Source organism: Macaca thibetana, chromosome 7 (assembly GCF_024542745.1).
Source record: "Macaca thibetana thibetana isolate TM-01 chromosome 7, ASM2454274v1, whole genome shotgun sequence".
Lineage (NCBI taxonomy): Eukaryota > Metazoa > Chordata > Mammalia > Primates > Cercopithecidae > Macaca > Macaca thibetana.
Genome location: NC_065584.1, coordinates 122262961 through 122283464, shown reverse-complemented (window position 1 = coordinate 122283464; position 20504 = coordinate 122262961).

The window sequence follows — 20504 nt, the reverse complement described above, 5'->3', positions numbered from 1 at the left end:
TTTGCATTTACTTAGTGTGGTAAGAAAGTTTTTACTAGTAATATCTAACAGGAAAACATGTTCAAGAAACACTGACACATCCCCACATATAGGAAAAGGCAGTTGAAAGGCTCGGGATTTCCTGAAAAAGACCCGAGTTTAGGTCTTAGCTATGCCATTAACCTTGGATGAGTCACTTAAACTCTTAATAATCTCTATTTCCCTTTACAGAAAATGAAATGTAAGTAATAGTCACCAAATACAACTGTTACAAGGATCGAATCAGGTGACAAGGGCAAAAGTGTTTTATAAATTGCAATGCATGATATAACTATTATTACTTATTAATTAGGTATTAATTTGTTATTGATGACACCTTTCTCTGGTTAGCTGCATCTTCATAAAATCTTACTTTTTCTTAGACTATAACTTTCCTTCGATAGGGGATTTCTTTTTCTTTAGTTGTATAATTTGTTACTACAGACTCAGAAATCCTGAGAGGATGGGTTAGTGCAGATTTTATGGCTGTTGTGAATACTTGACCTTCTAAGGGTAGAAGAAAGATCTGAATATATTAACAGTTGAGGTCACGCTCTAATTCACTTTTGTAGGAAGCAACATGAGTTGACGTTTCAACCTTTTTGCAGGACAGATTGTTGGGCATTTTTCAAGGCAGCAAGAGCTGAACTTTTCCTTCCAGCATTGAAATTACTTGGCCATCTGTATACAGGTGGAATTAATATAATGTACATATTCTCGATCCTATTTATGTGGGTTCCAAATGATTCGATGGACCTGGAGCAGAGCAAGGTCAGGCTGAGGACCCTTAAAATATTTGAGAGAGAGATTGATTTTTACTAATCTCTGCCTCTCCGAGATCGTATTCATCTCAACTAGACCAGTAGTTCTCAATCCTGGCTTAGAGTCACCTGCTTGTAGAATAGTTGTGTCCATTTGATGTTGATTCTTCCTAGCTATTGTAGCTTAATTGTCTATGATGGAATTAAAAAAAAAGTGACAGTAATACTCAGCAGAACTCATGATCAAACAACTTGGAAGGCCAGTGTCTGGAATGTTAAATATTTAACCTCTCATTCAGTTTAGATCCTCTCCCTATCTCTGCCCCATAACTCGCACCCCCACTCAGTTTCAGAAACCTGCAGTGGGGAAAGAGGATGTGCCGTCTGTCTTCGCTTTCTATGTTTACCTTGTTCTGTGCACTTTTCAAGATCAGGGTGAGGTGAGGGAGAGAAGCGGAAGGAGGAGTAATGGCATTTCTTAATTAGTAGTAGTCATTCATAGGATATTGTAGCCTTCTGGGTGGCAGATGAGATATTTTGGGGGCTCCTTGGAGACCCCTATTATAGCCTCGTTCTCTGGCAGAGGAGATGCACCCTCTGGCTGACCCAAGGACCTGATTCTTTCTGTTGGAGTCATCGTACTCTGAAGGATGGCCACTTGGGCATGGCCCTTTGATGGTAACTCGACTTCTGCTACTTTCCCTGGCATCCATTCTGACTAAATGGAACCATTTGGCTCTTTTGTCCCATAAACTCTGGAAGTGCCATCTGCTCTCACCATAGCCCTCTCTTCTCCTTGACCATAAAAGGCAGTAACTCCTGCAAGCCTTGTACATTTGGCCTCTTCCATACTACAGTCGTTCTCCAGGCTCTGTGTCTTCCAAATTCTAGGGGTTGCATGTGGAGCTCTCTGAGGGGGTTTCCTGAAGCCTCCCTCACTTGGCTTGAATGGTTGTGGTGGGACCTCCTGATGCATATGGATTTTCAAGAGGGTTCACAAAGTCATAGATGAATTGTTGCTAAGAATGTTACTATGACCAGAAAAAATTGAATATAATATAAATGTCCCTCATTTTAACATTGTAATCATTTTAAGTAATTCAACTTCTCGTACTAAACATCTACTATATGACTGGTACTGCACCATGACAAGAGAGACAGCCCCAAATCCTACATTCATGTCCAACACATTACTTTGGACAGTAGCCTGGTGTGCACATTAACGACCTTGGATGAGAACCAGAAATGGGCAGAGGGCAGAGGACTAGGAGACTGAGGCTCACACGAATGCGTGTGCACTCACATGACCATGCTTCTAGCCAGGATGAATATTGCTGTGCTGGCACTGGGCTTATCACAGGGCTATGTGCAGAGAGGCAAATCTGACCGCTCGCTCCATGTTTACATATGAAAACTTGAAGAGTTCATACCATAACTAGGGGAACAGCCTTGTGCAAACAAACACAATACAAGGTAATATGTTTTATACTGGACCAGCATTTTGGACAAAGCATTACACTTGTTGGCATATCACAGAAAGGAAGTGTGGTTTGGTAGAAGGAACATGGGCTAAATGATCCTCATATGTGTCTCTGCTCTACAATTTTATGAGATATGTCACCTTGAACATATTCATTTGAATTCTCTGAGTTTCAGTTTCCTTATCTGTAAAATATGGATAATATGTCTTTATACATGTACATCTACTATATTTAGCTAGCCAGCTTTTTTGCCTTATTCCATATATGATTTAAAACTGTATGAATTTGTATAATAAAATAGACAAAATGAATAAAATTCGTGATCATGGAAAATACTGACAAAGTAAGCAGTAAAGACTAGGGGAAAGGTAAAATACAGAAAGTTCCAAAGGCTTAAAAGAATGACTTCTGACTTCTAGATGTAGCTTCTGTCCTTTCTGGAGATTTCCTTAGTTTATTCTCCAGTTTTGGCCAAACTCTTTATTCCAGTTTCTTGGTAGCCAAACGATTTTGTACCTGCCAATCATGGCTTTAGCAATCTTTTGGTCTGAAGAACAGTGGCCTCTCTCAGAGCAAAATATGTGACTCTGGTCCCTTTTCCTTGCACATATACCTCTTTTTATGCATACTCTGGTAATTTGGTATACTTGATAAATTCCGGTGACCAAGTAGGTAGTTCTTTAGTCAGTAGAAAGTTGTCCAATCTATCTCTAAAATAAAAAATTGCAACTATCCTTTGGAGAATTTGCTTGGTAGTAAATGAGTTTAGAGTGTGGGTATAGTTTTCCTTTATCTAGGAGCAAGGCTTAATATGTCTTCCTTATAAGAGGCTGTTTCTGATATTCAATTGTGAATTATTATCTTTAGTTCAATCCCATAACGTTAATGAGGTTATTCTGTTTAGTTATCACTATTTCAGTGAATTTATTATCTTACCTATTTTATAAAAATGAAATTTCTCTCGGTCCAGGAAGAGGGGCCAACTCTGGGTGAAGAATGTGGTTCTGGAGAGAGATGGAGAGTTTCCCTTTAACATATCCTTCGACTGTTCCTATCCAAACAGTCATATGGAGACAGGTGACAACCAGGTAGTCTGGACTTCTCTGCACTTCTCTATGTAACACTGGGAATCACTCTGTAAGAATTTGCCAAGGATATGAGTAAGACTATGTCAAGAAAAGACATAATTGTTATTTGTAAAAAGCATCATATTTCCCTTGGTCTGATGATCTCACCACTCTGTAGGTGGATATGCATTGGAGAAAGCCACAAAACAGAGTGTGCAAGGCTTGAAGATGTGTGCACTTGAAGATGTGGTGGGAGAAATTAGTGACCCTAAGGAAAACGATGTTGACAGAAATTTCGGTGGTGGCCTTGGAAGCAGAGTGTGATTTGCACATTTATTCATTAACTTATTCAACAAATATTTGTTCAGCACCTACTGCATATCAGTCAGTGTTCCAGGTACTGGGGATGTATCAGTGATCCCCCCCCAAAAAATGAAAAAGGCAAAAATCTCTCATTGAGCTAACATTTTATTTGAGCATCAGACTATGCACAAGATAACTGAGTAAATTGTTTAGTGCCAAAACCTAAGGAGAAAAAAGAAAGCATGGGCAGGCAGATGAATCATGAGAAGAAGGGGCGTTCAATCTAGATACGTGGCCAGGGAAGATTGCACTGAGAACTCGAATTTTGAAATAGCCATATGGAATCAGCTGGGCTCTTCCTTGCCTCGAAAGAGAAAATTCAAAGGACTAGAGGTAGTAGTGGATCTGGATTAGAGAGATAGAGAGGAGGCCAATGTGGCTGGAATTGGGTGAGTGGGCATGACAGTAGGAGTTGAGGTTAGAGAGTTAAAGGGACATTGACTTATCTTGACACTGATGGAGAGCCATTGGAGAGCTTTGAACAGAGAAATTATGTGATCTCACAAACATTTAATAGGTCACCTTATTTACTATAAGAATAGATTGCAAAGACAAAATTGCATATCATTTAGGTGGATATTGCAATAATTAAGTTAAGAGATGACTGTGGGAATGGTGAGAGATGGTCAAATTTGAATGGATGTTAAGGGTAGAGTCAACAAGATTTGCTGATGAGGTGGTAAGAAAGAAGTAGGGATGACTCCAAGGCTTTTGATCTGAGGAAATGAAAGAATCACAGTGATGATGGGAGACATCACAGAGACATGTCAGCTTCTCCTTTGCTCTTTATTCTTTCTCTAGCTTCTGCCTCCACATTGCTTCTTTTGCCTTCTTCAACTCTTTATAGCTTGTTCATTTGTATCTTTCACCTTGAAGCTCATGATTGTTCCAGTTCTTCCTGTGACATGTTATTTGCCATCTTTTCTATTTTTTAATTTTTAATTTTTATGCATATATAGTATATGTATCTACTTATGGGTGCATAAGGTATTTTGATTCAGGCATACAATACATAAGAATCACATCAGGGTAAATGGGGGTATCCATTGCCTCAAACATTTACCCTCTGTGCCATAAACAATCCAATTCTACTCCTTTAGTTATTTTTAAATGTACAATTAAATTATTATGACTATAGTCACCATGTTGTGCTATCCCATTTTAGATCTTATTCATTTTTCTAACTATTTTTTTGTATCCATTAGCCATCTCCACTTCCTTCCCCTCCATCCCACCCACTACCCTTCCTGGCCTCTGGCAACCATCATTCTGTTCCCCATCTCCATAAGTTCCATTGTTTTAATTTGTAGCTCCTGAAAATAAGTAAAAACAGGCAAAGTCTGTTTTGCTGTTCCTGGCTTATTTCGCTTAACATAATGACCTCCAGTTCCTTCCACACTCTGGCAAAGGACAGGATCTCATTCTTTTTTATGGCTGAATAGTACTCCATTGTTCCCCTTACTTTAAGTTTGTAGCTATTAAATAAAAAAGCATGACTCAAACTCCCTAAAAGCTAAATTTAATGTGGTAGAAATTATGGCATTTCAATCCAGAGTTTCTATTATCTTCTCTTCTTAATAGATTTTGTGGTGAAACCAAAAAAGATCAGTGGACTGGGTATTGAGAAATCTGCATCATTGTTTTGGTTGTGTGATCTTTAGAGTGAAATTTGTGAACATTTTTCTGAACTCGAATTTTGTCATCATCCAAACGCAACAAAGGAGACATGGCTGGCAAGGTCATTTCTGGAGCTGGCATCTAATGAGTAGCTGTTTATGTCTTTATCCTAGACATTTCTATTTGTCAGAAACAACAGGGCTCTATGAATGGTGCAGAATCATTTGATTCAGTTCATGTTGATGAGATGTCACTGATAGTACATAAACATTTATTGGGTACCTATTGTCTTGCTATAATACTCAGTGCTGCAGAGAACACTAAACATGAGGAACGTAAGATGTTTGCTATAAAGATCAAGTCATTCTAATGAGTTATTTATATGACAAATTCAATGAACAGATATGGTGCAGTGAGTCCTATGATGAAAGACCAAAGTTGGATGAGCAGAGATTTATTCTAACTGAACATTATTGATTAGAAGATACTTCAAAAAGTTGACTTTTCAGCTGCACCTCGAAGAATGAGTGAGATTTTCATAAGTAGAAATGAAAAGTAAATTCCAGACTAAATGAAGAGCATTAAAAAGGTAATGCTAATGGGAAAGCACATGAGTGTATTTAGAAAATAATGAATAGTTTTGCCTGGAAGTAAGGAATGCATTATAAAGCCTCAACTGCTACCCGAGGACAGTGGATACTAATGTCCAGGCAATGGGAAACATCAATTTTGTTTCAGGTTTTCAGACTTCTTTTTCTCTCACGCTGAGCTCCACTCCTTACCATCACCAACTTGATTCTACTATTTCTCCCTACTCTCCTCTCAAACTAAGCTCCTGAACAATGCTTTCCTTCTATTCTTGCAGACGTTTGTTTCACTCCAGCTTTTCCAGACTCTATCTACATCTCATTCTGTAGTTCATGCTATGCAATCCCAGATCTGCAGCCACAGAATAACATTTAGAAACACTGGGTAGTAAATATCTTTGTCTGTGAAATCTCCAGACCACGGCGTAATCATCATTTAATTTGGGCCTTCCCTATTCCATTAAAATATCCATATATATCAAAGTCCCTTTTCTTTTATTCCTTTATCATTTAATTCTCTAATATTCTCCTTGTGTGTCACGAGGTCTTCAAACAATTCATTGCTTTACTGTTGCCCTTGACAATTTCATGAGTTATCTTAAAATGTGTAACATTAAGCCTTGCTTTTTCTGTTTAAGTTCAGCATTGTTAAGATTTACGTAAGTCGTATCAATAACAGAGGAAGGAGATGTAGACACATTTTATTCCTAAACAAGGAATATATATATCACTATGGCTTTATCCAAATCAGACTGTTGAAGACTTGTGTGTCTGTACTGCAAAAAAACCAAAAGGTTTTTAAGATACAGGAGTCCATGAGCATGGATGGGGAAAAAAATTATGTCTTTCTTTTCGATAATCTCTCACTGAAATTGAACATTTCTTTCAATTAGGAATAAGGCAACAAACCACATTAGTTTTAGCAATACCTGTGAATTTGTCACCAATAGAAATCACAGACATTTTTACAACATGTTATAGGTGTTGTAGATCTCGCAAATGTCATTTATGCTCATCTCATCTCTATTTTTAAATTATGGTAGTTATTAAATAAACTGCTAGATATTGATGTGTAACAGGTTAAAGAAATGTAGATTTTACTTAAGAGTTGTGGCAAAGGATCAAAAATAAAGGGTAGAAAAAGATAGGGTAACACGTAATAGGCCAATATCTTAAAGATTTTAAAGGTAAACAATACCTCCAAATTTGAAAATTTAAAACACATTTAAATATAATTGATTTCTTTGTAATTTTCTGTATTTTACTATACACATTAAAAATATTTTTTCTCAGAAAGTATCCACAGGTCTCACCAGACTGTCGAAGGAGTCTATGGCACAAAAAAGCTTATGAATGCTGGATTAGGTAATGTTTGGAATTACAGCTAGAATAATACATAGATAGATAAATAGATAGAAATACATAGACAGATGGATACCATCACCTTAAAGACAGACTTCCTCCTTTGCCTCCCCTACTGTCGTGAAGCAGAGGATGATCCAGCAACAGTGGATACTCTTAAATTGTTGACAGTTATAGCCATAACAAAGGACTGGGCATATTTTTCACAAAACCTTATTTTCTGCGTAACTGAATGATTGTTCATGGTGAGCAACTACAAAATGCTTCAGCCCAGAGAGAAAATTTATACCTGGAGCAATCTTGGAAATGTTAATAAACATATTATATTTAATAACATATTTTCTTTATTGAGTATGTGTTTAGGAAATGGTAATAGATTATTTCTTCAAAAGAGATTTATCAGTTTGTCCCTTGATTTGAATATTTCTCCAAGCAACTATGTTTCATGATTATGTATGTGGGAATATATATATACACACACACACACACACACACACACATATACATAACATACACACACACACACACAAGTACATCTGTACACACTGGTCTATATGTATACATACATGGAAATACATTGATATCAAGGTTTTATCTATTGTGTAGTTAAGTTATTGTTACTAATGTTAATACTTTAGACCTAAGACTTAAAATGAAATTTTCTCATTACCTTAAAGACTGGTATTCCTTGTTTATGTATCACTGTCTTATCCACTGGTGTTTTAAAAAATAATTTATAAAATGTATAAAATATCCACAGTTTAATTACTTTTATCTCATTATTTTTCCATGTCACATTGCAATTTAGTTATCAATTCCTCAAATATTATTACAAAAAAGAGGTAAAACTTTGGGTTTTTAAAAATTTACTTTTAAAACAAATTGTTGGTTACTGGCAAAGATATTGTTCCATTTATGTGTTACCCTAAGTATCTTTCTCTCCGCTAACCTTTTATTTTTGATCCTTTCCCACAACTCTGACTTGGAAGCAACGTTTCTGTCTTAGCTACTTCGTAAAGTCTTCTTGAACTGGGGAAAGGAGAAGGTAGTTTATACCGTCTACATACCCTTTCCAACAAATGTCATTCAAAAGATGAATTTTGTTTTCTATGATCCTGGTAGATATTAAGTAGACTTGAATGTGTCATCCATTGCCATCTTGCTGGGATAGGCTTTATTCTACTCATTTATGTTGGGGTACCTTTAGTTGGGCTTACGTTTCAACTACTTTCTGTTAATATCAACCACTCAGGTAGTCACCGATGTGGACTGAGTTCCACTGTGTGGGAACCATAGTCCTTGGCACCATCCACTGCCTTTCTAGCCTTTTCAGTGAGACAGCTGCCAAGGTGTCTTGGCTTTGGCAGCTCTTCATTAATTGCTAACTCATGACAAAGAATGGACCTGTCTGATCCAAGTGTGCTCAGTAAATCTTCAATACGCTTTTGGGATAATTACTGATGAAACTTAATTTGGTCTCGCGGTGGCCATTAGGAGCGTATATTGTGCTATGTGTTTTAGGAATATTTTGCTTCGTCCTTTTGAATTTCAGAAACTCACATTCAGTAAAGATATGATATAATATCGGGGGTGTATGTTATATTTTTTAAAATTCACTGTAATTTGTAAAGGAATTACATTCCTTTACATACATTATATTCCTCAGTAGCGCTAATCAGAATGGTAAAGCCAATATGCAGATTGCCTCAGAAAAATGTTTATTGTAAGATACTGCTTAATACACATTATCGTTGCTCAAGGATATTTCTCAAAGATGCATTTCCCATGACAATATATTATAAGATTTTATATTGACCTAGTAGGTTTTGAACTTGTTACCTGAGTAAAACTAGCTGTATAATTCTTTGCCAAAGTATAAGTCTGAGAATTACAACTAACTTTATGCTACATTTTATTAGACTTGTAAAAGGTAGAGACCTACTAAGGAGACCATAAAACTGAGTTCCTCCATTTGCCTTGAAGATTTCTGCCACCACATTGGATTCTTATTGCTGTGCTCAAGTTCCTAAAAGGAAAGCTACTGAAAAGTTCTTCAGGAAATTAGAACAAAATAGATTGAAGGAAGAACATTTATTCCAACAACGATGAAACAGAATATTTTCTCCAAGTGAGCTCTGCTGCCTCTCATGATTCTTTCAATCATCAGAGAGCCCCAACTCCACGCCAAGTACTGCGGCGTGTTCTGGGGATGGAAAAATAAACAATATATAGTTCATGCCCTCAAGGAATGCACAAACTCTTTTGTAAATAGCTAACGAAATATAGTATAGGACAAGATGAAATAAATGCTAGTGGAGAGAGAGGAAGAGGACAGTAACTGTTGGCCACAACTCATCCTCGGAGGCAGCTTGTAACATAGAATGCCGTGTGCTCCCTGATGAATTGCTTTTAAAATTCAGTGTTCGACTAGAGGGGGTTAAGAATGAGCCTTGTTTGCCAACCAGGGTTGAGAGATGTATAATGAATAATGAAACTCATTTAATGAGGCTTTCTGAAAGCAGAAGTGCCTTGACTAGAGGAAACTTCCATTTGTCTAGTCATCATTGTGCTTTGCTCATAAGTAAAGGGCTTTGTTATAAACACATTCTTTTTCCAAAGGGCTTCTTTGAGCACAGAAGGGGATTGCAATTCTCCCTATAGGCCAAAAGAGGGCACTTGGAGCTCTCCGAATAGCTGTTACAGCTGCATCAGAGCAGGGCCTTTGGCTCAGACTGTAGGGATGTTTTCCTGCTCCCATAGAATAGATCTGATTAAAATATGGTTTTGGAACCTGGAAGGAATGTTGAAGACGCAGTTGGTTAGGCTCTGACTTTGGCCTTTTGAAACTGAAGACAGGCATTTATTTAGGTGTATTTAATATTAGAGAATCATAATCTTATTCCCGGTGTGTTTGTAGAGTAGTGATATATTAATGTCGAGAGGAGCTGCTGTCTTCCTGACTGCAGAAAAAGACGAATATTTATATTCACTCTGAAAACTTACCTTTGTAGACTCTTTGCCAAAGGTCGGTTCCGTGGTGATTTGTTTGGACATTTGAATATGGAAGACTTCCCTCCTTCCTTTTATTTCTCTTCAAAGTCCTCCATTCTCAGTGTAGAATGTTGAATTGTTTTGAGGTCTATAGGACTATGGCAGCTCGTAAAGTTCTGAGGATGGGGCCATTAAACTTGAAAATACATCCTGAAGGTTGGTTTGTGGAGTTTGTATAAACAGGACTGGCCAACTTTGCACAGTTGTGAGGATTAGCCAGATTCTTATTTTGCCTTTAAGGGCAATCCTGCCTAGAGGCCAGGATGATCTAGGAGATCTCTTGAGGTAAGATCAAGGACTCTGAGAGAATTTCCATTAATCCTTTAAAAACAACATAATGAACTGGCCAGAGCATGGTTGTGAACTAGGATTCCCAAGTTTTAGCCTTCATGCAAAATGGACTGCGTTGCCGAGTGATCTGAGAATCTCACCTTTCTGCACTTTAGTTGTCTCCCAATTAGATGGATAAAATAGAGTTGCTCTTCTTTATTTGGTCTTTTCTAATAGGATTAATTTTCACAGGGGCATTAGTGTAAAAGCAATGGTAGGGTATGGGTCACTTTTTGTTTATTTGTTTGTTTTTTCATCTTTATCCCTGGTGCCAAACAGTCTCTGGCTCATAGTAGTAAGCTAAGAAATATTTTTTGAGTGAATAATGGAAATGAAAAGGACACAGTGATTTTTAAGACAGAACCCTTTACTGTTTGGTACTCTATTGACTAAATTTTTCCAATAATAGTGATGATAATGATACCATACATGTATGTAGTGCTTAAGAAGCTCACAAAGCACTTTTATGAATATTATCTCAATTGTATCCTCAGATCTATAATTGAGGAAACTGGAGTTCTAAAATCTTAAATGGATTTTTGAGGTCATATATAAGTGGGGTGACCATATAATTTCTTGTCCAATAGGGATAGTTTTGAGAGTGAATGAGAATACCATTAATAAACATGCCAGTTCAACAGCACAAGCTGGGACCATTCTGAGAAAATCAGTGTATGGTCATCCTATTAATAAGCAACGAAGTGAGAACTTGTCTCTGGGTCTCCCGACTCTGTTCATTACTCTATAGTGTCTCACAGGTTGCGATGTCTGCATCTTCCCATTGGTAAAGATCATAATAAATGATGATCATGAAGCATTGCAAGATCCTGTGGTGTCATATGAATCTTTGCAAAACAGAATTATATTCAACATAGTATGGGTGTTCAGTATATTTTTCTGGCCTTTGCTTTCTGATTGCTTAGAAACGGGCAAACTATAGAAGACTGAAATATTTGATTAATTTAAGCACCCAATCCCCTTATTGTGCTAAATAATAGAGACTCTTATATATATTTACAATAATATTTTATATACGCTAGAATGTAATACTCTTCTCACTTTAAGATTGAGGTAGATAAACTAATTTGTCCAATATAATCAGTCTGCCAGCATTATTAGGACTCAACTATCAGCCCCTATTAACACACAGCCCTACAAACTGTGGAAAAAGTAAGATGTTCCTTACCTTACCTTCATGGGTAAATATTTAAGGGTATGAACATACTATCACATTTGCACATTTTTTAACTTAATTTTCGTATTTCCTGGCCTCAGTCCTCTTGTTAATGCATATCTATCCCTCATATATTTGGTTTATATGTGGTATCTAACATATTTTGTGCCTTCGTTAGAATGATGGAGGTGTGGAGGGGCTCCCACATCTGTTATAAAAATAGCAACTTAGAGGCCAGAGTAAAGTCACTCAGAACAGGCTGCCTGGACATGTGTTATGTTGTGGAGATGTTCTTAGTAAAATACTGCAATCTCCGTGGGCTCCTCTATTCTCCCTATCATTCAGGCTGCTAACCTATTTCTTGGAGTCTTCCTTTTCCTTTTTACCTTATTTCCAATTATTAATTGCTGTCTGAAATTAGTTAGAATAAATCAGGTTATGCTATGGTAACAACCTAATCTTTTCCGTGGCTTCCAACTGCAAACGTTTATTTTTTTGTATGTCCGTCATGGGTTGACTGCTCCATGTTGTCGCTGTGGGACCCAGGGTGAGGCATATTCCTTGTGGATATGGGTCAAATTTCGTGGAACAGCGAAGTGAGAAGTGGCAAACCACATCCTGGCTCTGAAAGATTTGTCTTGGAAGTGACACATATTACTGCTTACCTATCAATGTCCCAAGCAAGTTACATGGCCAAGCATGATGTCCACAAGGTCAAGGGATCAGGGTACAAAGAGGAAAAGTGGACTATCCGATGAAAAAGTAATGCAATTTAGACTTCGCTGAAATATTTTGTTGGGATCACATCTCTCTTCAGAGGACCAGTGGAATTCTCACTTCTTATCCTTTGTCAGTTTGTATTTGACTTCACAAAAATAGTTTGAGATTAAAAAGATTCCCATCTTACTAAGATTTCTGTGCTATTCTGCGTGTCTCTTCTCCAACCAATATTTTCTTATCACATACTAGGGGCAAATAATCAAGTTAAAGTACTAGTCCTACCTTAAGGAAAATTACAACGGTTTAAAAACTCATAAATTTAGATAGCTATACAAGCATACATATGTTTGTAATTCCACACTCTAGAGAACTTCTTCCCACTGAGTTCACCAGATAGTTTTGATTTTGAATTCTACGTTTTTGTATTATGCAGGAATACTCATTAAACAAAAAAGTCGCATTACATTTCCTTATTCCAAGGGGCTGTTATTATGTTAACATTGTCTCATTATAGTATTGTATCTTGAAGTGTTTTCTTTACCTTTGTCAACTCCCATACAAATTTTCCCAGAGTAGGGGCAGTTAGGTGTCTGCCTAGTGCCTCAGTCTAATACTTCTTTTGGAAAAGGCAGAAACTAGGTTTGTAAACTCTCCTTTTGGTCACTTGATGGTGAAGTTTGCTGAGGTATGGGTGAGCAAGGAACTGTCTTGGCACACTATGAAAACTCATGGAGATGCCACCTGCATGAGTGTCCATGTAACTTGTTGAAGGATGTGTACTTCTGGGTTCCTACACATCACTGGCCAGGAAACCACCTGCTGGCCACTGCATGGTCTGGGCAAGAAAAAAAAAAACAGAACCAGGAAGAAAAGCCCCCTGGTCTTGTCCTTCCAGTGTCCTCTACACAAAGCCTAGCATTGTGCCATTTGTCAAGGAGAAAGTTTACAGGATCCAGCTCTACCATGATAATGCTGAGCAAAGAAATATTATGTATTAGGAAGTGAGAAGCAGTAAGTTGATAACTAGCACAGTGACTCTATAATTTGCTCCCTAAACCAGAAAGCAAAAGGGACAGTTGTTAATATTTATATGGAGCCATTAAGTATACACTAGAATTAAGTATGCACTGTCTTGGGAGAAACTAGAGACATAGAACCCCCCTATGTAGGAGCCAAGTCTTGAGGAGTGAATAGAATCTGGGTGCAGGGAAAACGAGAATCAGTAAGGAACACTACTGGTAGAGGCAAGGAACAGCGCAGGCCGAGAAATGGGTGCTGGAGGTATGGAGCAGATAAGCTTGGTGTGTGGTATGAGAGAGAAGTACAGGCATCCTCAGCTTAGAATGGTTCAACTTAGATTTTTTGACTACGATGGTGCAAAAGTGATGCATGTTCAGTAGAAACCATACTTCAAGTAACCATACAACCATTCTGTTTTTCACTTTCAGCACAGTTTATTCAATAAACTGCATAAGATATTCAACATTTTATTATAGAATAGGCCTTGTGCCAAATGATTCACCCCGCTATCAACTAATGTAAGTGTTCTGAGCATGTTTAAGGTAGGCAGGTCTAAGCTACGATGTTTGGTAGATTAAGTGTATTGAATACATTGTTGACTTGATGGCATTTTCAATGTACAGTGGGTTTATTGGGATATAGCCTTTTCATAAATTGAGGAGAATCTGTAAGTATAAAGATGAAATCATAGTAATTTTTTCAGTAATGTTTTGCATAAAAGGATTAACAGCTCTATCTTATTATCTTAGTATCAAATGTCATAAATTTGGAGTTATTTCTTACAAGAATGTGCATTCTCCTTTCCATGATTCCCATCTTCAGGACTTGAAGTGCCTTCGTCAAACATTTATTGTGCTATGTGACATACTGAGAATTCACTGACTTCTGTAGGCCCACAGTTCAGTTGTTGAGAAAAGTGTGGTTGGTTGAATCTCTTGAAAATAGATGAAGAAAACAGTGGAGAATTTGTTCTTTGTAAATCTTTGGTTGTGGTTTAATTTTTAGTTTCGAAAACTTATACATCTAGATAAGAGAAAAATTTTAAAAAGTTGAAAGCTCACCTTCCTGTAATATATGGTATGATTTATACCAAAAGGAAGTCTATGTAGGTTATTCTTCAGGTGTTTGTGTGTATGTATGGGTAAGAGAGAGCATAAGATTAGAATATCCTTAGCCTACATTCTAGCAACATATAATTTCTAGAACTAAAGGTAGTAATTTTTTCCAGCTTCTTCTTTCATCACCTAAACTCAGCCCCCAGTAATCAGCTCTCTTACAAGACGCCTGTTGCCAAGGTTCTTTATATAGATGGTGAAGAAACAGAGGCCCAAACTCTTGGGAAGCAGTTTACTCAATCCACCAGCTAATTTGTGGTGGGAGCAGGATTTCTGCTTTTCCAACCAGGGTTTCTTTCTTCTCTCTAAGCCCAGGGAGGCATACATATCAGAACTTCAGTAACTGAATTTCACATGTAAGTGCAGTTGATCTTAGCCAAAAGGCCAAGAAGCGATCCATGTAAGTGAAAATGAGCCCCTGAGATAGGCCTCTGGACATCTGCTGTCTAGATAAAGGGATGCTGGATTCAATTGCTATGTTTTTGGACACAGACCCCACAGAATAATCGTTCCTTCTTTTCAGTGCTCTCTGTTAATCTACTTTTGTTCCTTTCCTTTCTTTCACAACTCCCCCAAATCTCAATTATTTCCCTCTCCTCTGTAGAAGTTTTAGAGGTTTAGAGACCAGGGAGTATGTTCCTTTGGAAGGCAAGGGTCATACTCCAGACACTAACAGGTCTCCACCTTTTGTCACTTCTCTAGCCATGAGTCCCCACACTGGTCCCTCCACTCTACAGTATTTCCTGAGCCTCTAGTCCCCAGGGTTCCCAGTGTAACCCTGACATCTGGTAAACCATGTCAGAAAAGCTTTTTCTGGAATTTCTGTACATCTTATACATTCCAGATAATAAATGAAAAGTATTTGGGGAAAAAATGAGAAATGAACAATTCTCAAAAGTTTATTTTAGATTGATTTATTGGCTGACCTCTCTGTACCTTTCTAACAAAATTGCTATTAAAAACAGGCCCATCTATTCCAATTCACCATATGTGACCCCATTAAATTCATGGTCAGCTTTCCATTGTATGGAACTCTATAGAGATTTGCAGCCATATTTCCAGCATTTAATTTCCCCGATAAGAGCCAAGGACTTTAATGATAAGTGAAAATAAGAGAAAACACTTTTTAAAATTTCCATTTCATAAATTATTACAAAATGTTTGAAAATAACTTGATCAAAATCAACCTGTAGATAATTGCGAAATATGTATCTGTTTTTCTACCTGTCCCATTTTCTTGGGGGGTCGTATCCAACCAGAAAGAGCAAAGGTTGTGGTTTATTTATTTATTTATTTACTTATTTATTTAGTCTTTGTCTCTGACATTAGTCATTGCTTCCTGTGGATGGTCGTTACTTCCTGCACTAAACACTAAATGAATGAAACATTTATGAAATCTTAGGACTGGTTAGTCACTCTCTGTTTTTTAAATCCGTGTTTCCTGAACTTTTAAAATAAATTCATCAAAATTTGCAAGGCAGTTTTATTAACTGGGGAAATTTCCACAAAATATATAAGGATGTTTGAAGAAAACTAATCTGGTTTGAACTAATAGCTGTGTGATCTTGTCAGAAAGTCTTACTTTGTCGATAGCACAGAAAACTATAAATAAAGTGGCATCTCCAAAATTTTGAAAAGAGTCACACCACTCTTTCCTTCTGCCTGATTTAAAAATATGTGATAAAGTCAGAGAATTGGAAAAACCTCTCTTCCCATACCCTGTCTGGCTAATTCAGACCAACTGGGAAAAATCACATGATGGACAACACATCAAAAATTCAGGCTAAAAAACTGCCAAATCTATGAATAGCAGATATGGGAACCAGCCCAAGGCTTGTGTGTAGAAGGGTGACAGATAAAAATAGTGCCCTAAATTTTTCAAAGGTGATTTGAAACCTCCCAAGTATAGATGACCTTGCTACTGAAAATAAGATGACACGGGCAAAGTTGAAATTGTGACCCCTTTCAGGGGTCTGTAGACTTAAACTGATGTTCAAGAGAGAAGGGCTGCTTTTCCCCCCGCCTCATCAGCAAGCTTCACACAGCCACGGAGCATTTCTTTTTCTTTGACGAATTCTTAATATATTTATCCTTCTCTTCTGCTCCTTTTAAGAAAAGAAGGCAGCAGCTCAGGATCATGAGTTTTCAAAACATCCCATTTTCTGTTCCCTCCCGTTCTGGAAAGCGTCATCCAGAAGACAAGAGGTAGGTTCAGCATCAAAATAAAATAACAACAACAACAACAACAAAATTCTCTCACGATAAACCATTTCTTCTCTTTTTTGCTGGACATTCTTCATTCATACATGCCTCTGTCTCTACACTGTGCCTGATGTCAGCAGGGATGTGCCTGGCAGCTGCTTCAATAGAAAAGTTTTCAAAACTCACTGCTCCCCACATCAGTTAGATACAAAGAGAAAGTCCACACCACGTTTTATTATTTGGTGTTTTGGGAATGGAAGAGAGTGCAGGAGGAAGTGCTGGTGTTTGTCAGTGCCCATTTCTAAAGTTCTTTGCGTGTCTTCCATGCCCTGCTGTTGATTAAAACATCTTCACATGTCTCCAAGGCTCTCTAAGCTGGATGGGGAGAGTTTGGTGACAGTGTGGAACACCATTAGTGAGATTTCTTTTGGTGACAGACAGATGTAAATGTATCCATCTAATTCTTTACTCTCAGGTCTCTGTCTGCAGATGGATGTTAATAATTAGCAGTTGCATCTCCTCCCTCTTTATTAAATTGGATTCTCCATAAATTCATCATTTCTTTTTTATTTTCTGAAAGTAGCAGCAGCCCTGACAGCCTCCCTTTGTTCTTGTGCTATAAATAATTTATAACACAGAAATATCTCTTCTTAGTCTTAAAACATAAACTAATGGAATAACACAACATATTGGCCCAAACTACCTTCCTCTTGGAGGAAAAGCAACCTCGGAGTGGCGGAGAGATGAAGAGCTTTATTCCTAACAAAGGGAAACCAAAGATCACGTGGAAAAAACGTTTCTTCACCTGAAGGCAGTTTTTTTGTTTTGTTTTAATCCTACTCTTCCTTTCTAGATTCTAGCAGTGTAAGGGAGTTCTAGACAGCGCAAGCAAATCTTTTGTGATTTCTTTTCCAAATAGTGTACCTTGCTCAAGTTTCCAAATCCATAATATATTACATTAAGCTATACAGAAAGGAGACTATTATTCAATTAAAACCTCCACAGATGTTAAAAACATACCATGGTACATTTATTCAACAACTGTATGCTCATAACCCATGCACAATCTTTAAACACCAAATTACAGGGATTTGGTCCAAATTAGCAATAAAATACAATGTGTTTGCCCTCTACTGGGTAGTAATGACTGTGTAGTTTTCCTTGCATACCCAGTGGCCTTGTAGGCAGCTTCATAATGGTTTTATTTAGTCACTTACACAGTGTTATAAACAAATATGGCTAAGATTTGTGTAATTAAGGTAAATAGAACAATGTTGAATCAGTTTTTCTAAGCTAAGATCATCCATGGAGGTGGTTTTAAAATTTTTCTTACATTGCTCTAGGCTTGCACAGCACATCACAGGAGATACCTTATAAGTCATCATTTGATATCCTGGAAATATATTCAGGTTGTAGATAAATAACCCGCCTAACAATGCTAATGCAGAATATCTGGCATGTAATTTAGATAGCAATCTGAACACCTCCTTACATCAGCTGTTAAGATTTTGCACTGAAGCAGAAATAACGTCTTATCTTCCATCTGGAACTGGGACATAGAAGGGGTGACACAAGTTATTTACAGAGTTACTGCAAAACAAGAGCAGTAACAGAGTAACTACAAAGCAACTCCCTGGATTACTGCTGCAATATAATGCCAGATAAATAATCATGCCAGAGTAAATAAATTGGGAGATGCCTTATTTTATAGAGCATAAATGTAACTCTCATTCCTATTGGGGTGAAGTGTTCCTTCGCATGTTGATCTCTGAAGCATTTTTCCAAGTCCGAGCTGACCCTGCAGAGTGATAAAGTGGGCATACACCACTCATGCCATTTCTACTTCTCAGGAGGTTGGAGGAGGAAGCCACATCCACCGCTGGGGATGGAGCCTCCGTATAGTCCAGACAGACAGTCTGAAAGACAAATATACCTTTACATTTAAAGTGATTGAATGAAGAGACTGGGTTAGACTGGAGAGGAATCTGGCTGGCTTTCCAGGTCAGGTCCTCTCTCACGGTCCCAATTGTCTTGCTCTTGGCAAATGATTTATTTTTTCTCTTCAAAATAGGGTGGGATTAATATCTTGACTGGGGGCTTCTGAATGTTTTTCTCCCCACAAACAGCAGCCAGTCAGCATTATTGGTTGGAGTGATCCTGGCATGAAGCATTAAGTGTGTGTGTGTGTGTGGGGGGTGTGTGTGTGTGTGTGTGTGTGTGTGTGTGTGTGTGTGTGTCATGGTACTGGAGGACGACAAAATAATTACTAACTTGTACACAGCCTAACAATTAAGAAGAAATAAAATCCTTTCTTTGGCTTAAAAACATTCTACATAAGTACTGCAACTCCTCCCCTTCCCACTGGCCCACCCACAGGATATCTTTCTGGGCTCTGCCTGTATCTCTGGGGTCTTTCTGGGTTAGGAATGTAGCAACAAATCTCAGAGAAACATATTTTTTATTTAAAGCGCAGAATGTGAAGTGCTCGAGTGTCTACTTCTTTGCGGTTGTTCCTTTGGAAATTGACATAAGTTACTTGACAGAGTGTATATGTATGTGGGGTTGGGCGTGAGGAGAGAGGTAGGGAAGCAGGACCAGAACACTGCCTACTTTGGTGTAGAGGTTTCACATGAGGAAATCACGACATTGACTTCAAAAGAAGACAATTTGCTGCCATAGAAAGAACGAAAGAGAGAAAGAAGAAAATTCCCCAGAACTTAATTAATAGCTAATATTCAGTTTAATGATGGTCTGGTGCGATCAGCGCATCCTCTAAAATTCTGGAATTTTCCTAACTGCCTGCTATGTCATAACACATAAGGCAGAGCATTTGTTTCTCCATTCAGGTCCTTGCCATCTTGCTAATTCTGTACTTAGCTAAATGGGTGAAGATGTTTTGGTTTGTGAGGCAATTCTTGCTCCCAGCTGCATTAAACTGCTATTATTAATTACCTCCTTTGGCCTAACATTATGCCTTTATAACATACGAATTGTCAGGCTCTCTGCGATTATTGGAAGGCTGTGCCGTACACAAAGGCATTAAGCTTAAAACAATAGAGGCTGCTTATTTGATAGGAGAAGATGTCAGGTGGAGACAAGCACAGTTGGCTGGAACTGACTTGAAACTTGTCATAAGGAAATAAGGGGTGAGGTGATCACAGCACGGCATTAACAGCGTCTGAGAGGCACACAATTCTACATGGCGGCTTCCATCATGCATTTCCCACGCAAGAAGGGGGGAAATGGGCTCTGAGTAAATGATGGGTGAATACAGAATCAATTGTCGTGTATGACAAGACACTTTCTCTCTTTGTTTAATATATAAATCAGGAGCACTTATGAATTGATATTAATTAAAATAATGTATTTGCTTTCTTTCAACAGTAATGTCAGCCTTGTTAAAAAACGGAACGCTAAATCTTCATTAGACTTTCAATATTAAAAATCTTGCATGAAATATGAATTAACATCTAACTTGTTGCTAGCTAGATTAAAGGGGAGAGAATGCAGTAGGCATTTAGCACTGTGGACAAAAGCAGAAGCAGCTTTCCCAAACCTGGGAATAAGTGAATATCCTGAGGCTGCCTGCATCATTGTCCATCACTATCTCCTAGCAGGAATGATTGCTAACCAGGT